We start from the raw sequence: 6,451 nt of genomic DNA, 5'->3' as shown, positions 1-6,451 counted from the left end.
GTGTGTGTGTGGAGGGGGGAGGGGAGAGGAAGAGGAGGAGGAGGAATTATAGAGGAAAGAGTACATAAAGAGAAGAATGCAAGGAAGGTGGAAGGAAGAATGTGGAAAGGAGCAGAGAGGAGAAAGAAAAGATGAAGTTAAGGGGTATATGGAAAAGAGAATGGAACAGAGAGGGATACATGAGAGAGAGGGGAGAGAGAAAGAGAAACAACAGGAAAGGGAAGGAAAAGAAAGCAAAAGGGAAAAAAGAGGAGATGAAAGGGGGAAAGGAGGTAGGATACAGGAAAGAACACAGACGACATAAGAAAGAGGAAGTGTAAGGAGATGTCGAAAAGAGAAGAAGAGGGAAAGAAATACACGGGGAAAAGGGAAAGAAGGGAGAGAAAGAGAAGTGAGAAAGAAAAGAGAAAAACGTGAAAGAAAAGATAAAGGGAAAAAAGGAGAGAGAGAGGAGAGGAAAGGAGAGAAGAGAGGAAAGAAGAGACACGAAAGTGGGAGGAGAGAAGAGAAAGAGAGGAGAAACGAAGAAAAGAGAAGGGTGGTGAGAAAATTGATTGAGGTGTAAAGTGGGGAAGCGATTAGAGAGAGAGGAAGGAAGGGGAGAGAGGGTTGTGGGGGGGAAGGATTACAGGAGAGAGAGAGAGAGAGAGAGAGAGAGAGAGGGGGGGGAACAAATAAAGACACTGAACGATAAACAACGGCACAGTGACGAAGGCATGAGAGGAATTACAGAACCTAAATTTTTTGCATCATTTCGTTCTATTTTTTTATCTCTTTATCGTCTTTTTTTTCTTGTCTCAGTCAGCTCCAACCTCCTCCTCCTTGCTTATCTCTCTCCTCTCCTCCTCCTCCATTAACCTAGTAAGCATTCTCTATTTTCAACTCTCTTCTTTCATCGTTCCTCTACGCCCTTGTCATGGACAGAGAAACCTGGACAGGTGAGGCGGGGCAAATGTCATATTTTCTCTTTTCCCCCGGCTTGTCCGTCACTCTTCGTTCACGACTCCTTTCCCCCATCCCCCCCACCCCCCATCCCGTTTACCCTCTCTTCATAGCACCTGCCAGGCTGCACTCCCCATACCCCCTTCCCTACCCCCATACACACCAGTTCGCTAATCCGCCGACCTTGAACCGTGTGTGTGTGTGTGTGTGTGTGTGTGTGTGTGTGCATCCTTGACACAAGCAACTCCCTACATTTTTTTATCACAACCCATCCCTCCCTCTTCCCTACGGCTACTCTGCTATCACACACACACACACACACACACACACACACACACAATGAGAAGCTCGTCTTCATTCTTCGTATACGCAGCTGCTCTCTCTCTCTCTCTCTCTGTTTTTCAAGATTCTTTAGGAGTGAATAGTAATGTCAGTGCAAAGTATGCCTTTATTATTGTGATATAAGTATTGCAAAATAAAACTTAGGAATATATTTAGAGAAAACAACTGCAGTAGGCTGGTTGGCCCATGAGAGGCGACTCCTGATTTTGGATCTGCATACGAGAGAGAGAGAGGTGAGGAGTGACCACTTGTCCCCCCATCTCTCTCTCTCTCTCTCTCTCTCTCTCTCTCAATAATCTGTAGCAGTGAATAATAATGTCAGTGCAAAGCATGCCTTTACTGTGATATAAGCATTACAAATTAAAACACTGGAACATATTTAGAGGAAACAACTGCAGGAAATCCTCTCGAGACGTCAGCATATGGAACTGTCATTATTTCCCTGCGGGCCAATTAACGTCCACCTTCATACTTGCCTACTCCCTTCTGCCACCATTTTCTCCAATTCTCCTCATCTTTACTTTCCAATTCAGAGCATGCCATTTGTTATGATAATAATTGCACAAACACTCTCTCACACACACACACACACACACACACACACACACACACACACACACACATACATATATATATATATATATATATATATATATATATATATATATATATATATCTATATATATGCTGCCTGTAGACCCTGTATGTATAAATATGTCTGAATGCATGCATGTACAGTACGCCCTCCGGAGCGACGGGGTAGGGGTTGTGTGTGTGTGTGTGTGTGTGTGTGTGTGTGTGTGTGTGTGTGTGACCCTATAGAAACCGTACTCTCCCTACATACCAGTCTCCTCCCAACAGTGTTTTTCCCTCCTCCTTACCGATTTATTCTCCAAACGACTCATTACTATCCCCTGGTTGGCTTCCTATGTCTTCATATCGTCATCGATTGCACGAGTAGAATATAGTAACGGAGCAGAAGCAGAAATAAATCGGTCAGGAAGAGGTGTTAGGAAGCTTCCTAACAGTAAAATACCCCCGCTAATACCAATACACCGGTCCTGTATGAGACAGCCCTAGCGTGGTACCTTATAGATGAAATTGATACAGTATTATAGATGTAACTTTTCCTTTTCAGTCTTTCCTATGAAATTTCCATATCAGTTATTCCATGCTACTTGGTGGTTTTTCTCACTTTTTCCTGCCAGTTTGAACTGGAGGGTTTGGAGGCGGGGTGAACCTTCTTGCTTTACTATCTTTACCCTTCAGCATGTAGAGTTAGATCTCGTAGTCATAGTCTATTCTGTAACAAACAGCCTCGAAAGGACGATAAGGTCTGTTGCTGTTTGCTTTCCTTTGTACTCCTTTGTGTATTCAGTATGGACGGTGGGTCTTAGTGCCAAAGTGGAGACATGTGGAGATGTATGATATGAAGGAGAGAGAGAGAGAGAGAGAGAGAGAGAGAGAGAGAGAGAGAGAGAGAGAGAGAGAGAGGTGGGGAGGCAAACACAATGCTAAAAGATAGAATGACAAGACAGAAATAATGAGAGAGAGAGAGAGAGAGAGAGAGAGAGAGAGAGAGAGAGAGAGAGAGAGAGAGAGAGTTTTCTTTCTCGTCTTCCTCTCCCAAAAACGAGGCTATAAATGTGCAGAATCTCTCTCTCTCTCTCTCTCTCTCTCTCTCTCTCTCTCTCTCTCTCTCTCTCTCTCTCTCTCAGAGTTGTTGGTGGGAAGTTGTGCCGGAGATTAACATAAGAGAGGACAACTGCAGTAGGCCGGTTGGCCCATGCTAGGCAGCTCCTAGAAGAGTAACTGAACTACTAGAATGAGATAAGGATAGCAAAGAAGAAGGCTCTCCCTCGCCCTCCAAGACCCTCCAGCCGAAGCCGGCAGGAAAAAGTCAGAAAGAACACCACGCCGTATAGAAAAACTGGCGTGGACTGTTTATAGGAAAGTGTGAAAGGAGAATAGAGACTATTATAGTGTAACCTGAGAAGGGAAAAGAATGAATTAGTACTGGTTATGAGATTTTTTTCTATACCCACCCCTTATTTGTCATATGCTCATCTAGCCTATGCTTGAAACTCTCAATGGAAGAGGCAGCAACTACTTTACTAGGTAGCTTATTCCATTCATCTACTACTCTATTGCAAAACCAGTCTCTACCCTGTTCTTAACTAGCATTAGTAGGGCCACATTTGGACTGCGCAGTGCAGTTTTGGTGTCCTTGCTGTGGAGTGGATGTTGATTCGTTGGAAAATGTGCAGAGAGGAGTGACAGGAATGATGCATGACGTCCGGAACCTGTCATGTGGGGGCGGACTGAGGAGACTGGGTCTGCATTCGCTGGAGAGGCGTGGAGTGGGGGGGGACTTGATTGAGGTGTTTGAGTGGATGAAGGGTGTAAATAGGGGAGATGTCGGCAGGGTGCTTGAGGTGAGCATACAGGATGGAACTGGAAATGGTGGTTTCAAGCTAGACAGGTTCCGTTTCGGTGGGGAAATAGGTAGAGGTTGGTTTGCTAATGGAGTGGTGGACGAGTGGAGTAGGCTACCTAGTGGAGAGGTTGCTGCCTCTTCCATTGAGAGTTTCAAGCATAGGCTAGATAAGCATATGACTAATAAGGGGTGGATATAGAAAAAAGAGCCTTCTTCTTTGCTATCCTTATCTCATTCTAGTAGTTCAGTTACTCTTCTAGGAGCTGCCTAGCATGGGCCAACTGGCCTACTGCAGTTGTCCTCTCTTCTCATGTTCTTATGTTCTTATGTACACACATACATGCATATAAATACGTCCAGACATCCAGACGTACACAGAGGTAAAAATCAGGTGGAAAATTGACTAGTAAATATTTTTCTGTTCCATCTATCCATACATACATACATAAACATACAGACATAAACCAACTCGATCTCTGTCTGCATCTGCGGTTTCTCTAATGCATCAGTCCTTACATAACCATCCAGCCTTCCATCTCTTCACCATCCATCAGATCAGCCACACACACACACACACACACACACACACACACACACACACACACACACACACACACACACACACACACACAAACTCGTCAATATCCTTCAACCCGCAATAAAACTCACATGTCGAGCAAACAGTTCAACCTCCTCCTTTGCGGTATTGAGAGAGAGAGAGAGAGAGAGAGAGAGAGAGAGAGAGAGAGAGAGAGAGAGAGAGAGAGAGAGAGATGCAATTTGGATTTTTTGGTATAAGATGGATTGTTCTTTCGTCTCTCTCTCTCTCTCTCTCTCTCTCTCTCTCTCTCTCTCTCTCTCTCTCTCTCTCTCTCAGTCAGTCCATATATCTATCTATCTATCTATCTGTGTATAACTATTTGTCTATTAATCTACCTTTCTTCATTGTTTCTCACTTCTTCCTTCTTCGTTTATACTCTGGCTATTTCTTAATTTTTTTTCCCTCCTCTCTTCCCTCCCCCTCTCCCTCCTCCATACCTCCCTCTCCCTCCCTTAATCCCTCTTGTTGTCTTAATCTCTCTCCTCCTCCTCCTTGGCCTCTCTCTCTCCTTCACTTTCTCCTTCCTTCCTTTCTCTTCATTCTTTTCTTTTCTTTTCGTCTCCCTCTTTCATCCATCCTTTCTTCCTTCGGTAATTTGGTTTGCTGTTCTCATTCGTCTCCATAATCTCTCTCTCTCTCTCTCTCTCTCTCTCTCTCACTCTCTCTCTCTCTCTCTCATTATTCCATTCTCCATTTCTTTCTTTTTCTTCCTTTCACCTCCTCCCAAACCTCCCTTTCTCACCTACCCTTCTCTCTCACACCCTTCCATTTCACCATCCCTCCATTTTGCCTCCTTCCCTCCACTACCCCACCTTCCCTCCACTTCCTCCTCCTCTCCTTCCCTCCCCCCACCGTGCTAATCCCTCCCCCACCTCCCTAATCCCACCCCCACCCGGTCAGTACCCAGAAATGAAAGGAATGTTACACAGACTCTATTTTCCTTTTGTGTACCTGAGATGTAAAGAAAAATGGGTGACAGGCCTAAACCATCAGAGAGAGAGAGAGAGAGAGAGAGAGAGACAAGTACCGTGAACCATTTAGCATTCACATAAGAACATAAGAAGAGAGGATAACTGCAGTAGGCCGGTTGGCCCATGCTAGGCAGCTCCTAGAAGAGTAACTGAACTACTAGAATGAGATAAGGATAGCAAAGAAGAAGGCTCTCCCCCGCCCTCCAAACCCTCCAGCCGAAGCCGGCAGGAAAAAGTCAGAAAGAACACCACGCCGTATAGAAAAACTGGCGTGGACATTTTACAGGAAAGTGTGAAAGGAGAATAGAGACTATCACAGTGTAACCTGAAAAGAAATTTTTTTTGAATTAGTATTGGTTATAAGATTTTCTTTTTTCTATATCCACCCCTTATTTGTCATATGCTTATCTAGCCTATGCTTGAAACTCTCAATGGAAGAGGCAGCAACTACTTTACTAGGTAGCTTATTCCATTCGTCTACTACTCTATTACCAAACCAATTTCTACCTATTTCCTTACTGAAACGGAATTTTTCTAGTTTGAAACCATTATTTCTAGTTCTATCCTGTATGCTCACTTTAAGTACCTTGCTAATATCTCCCTTATTTATACCCTTCATCCACTTAAACACCTCAATTAAGTCTCCCCTTACTCTACGCCTCTCTAGCGAATGCAGACTTAGTCTTTTCAGTCTGTCTTCATATGACAGGTTCCGGACGTCATGTATCATTTTTGTCATTCTTCTCTGTACATTTTCTAACGAATTAATATCCATTCTATAGTAAGGACACCAAAATTGTACTGCGTAGTCTAAATGTGGCCTTACTAATGCTAGATAAAGTTTCAGTATTACTTTAGATGATCTATTGCTCACGCTTCTCGAAATAAATCCTAGGACCCTATTTGCTTTATTCCTCGCATTAATTGGTGCATCTCTCCCTCTCCTCCGGAACCTGCAGTCGTCACACCCTCAAAACCCTAGTCGTGGTCAGCATCTCCACTGCCTCCTGACTTCCTACTGTGACGTAAGGTCTCTGCCTACCTTCCTTAAGTACAGGACCTGAACCGTCGATATGCAAGTCCAAGCTTCACCGTCCATTTGGAGAATGTATCGAGGTCTTTGGTGATAATTTAGGTCAGTGTCGAGTGGGGAAGAGA

The sequence above is a fragment of the Coenobita brevimanus genome, unplaced genomic scaffold, assembly GCF_032717465.1.
Source record: "Coenobita brevimanus isolate Jiangsu-jjx unplaced genomic scaffold, ASM3271746v2 jjx.HiC_scaffold_2754, whole genome shotgun sequence".
Taxonomy (NCBI): Eukaryota; Metazoa; Arthropoda; class Malacostraca; order Decapoda; family Coenobitidae; genus Coenobita; species Coenobita brevimanus.
The sequence above is the reverse complement of the archived record's forward strand: the minus strand, read 5'-3'. Positions refer to the sequence as shown.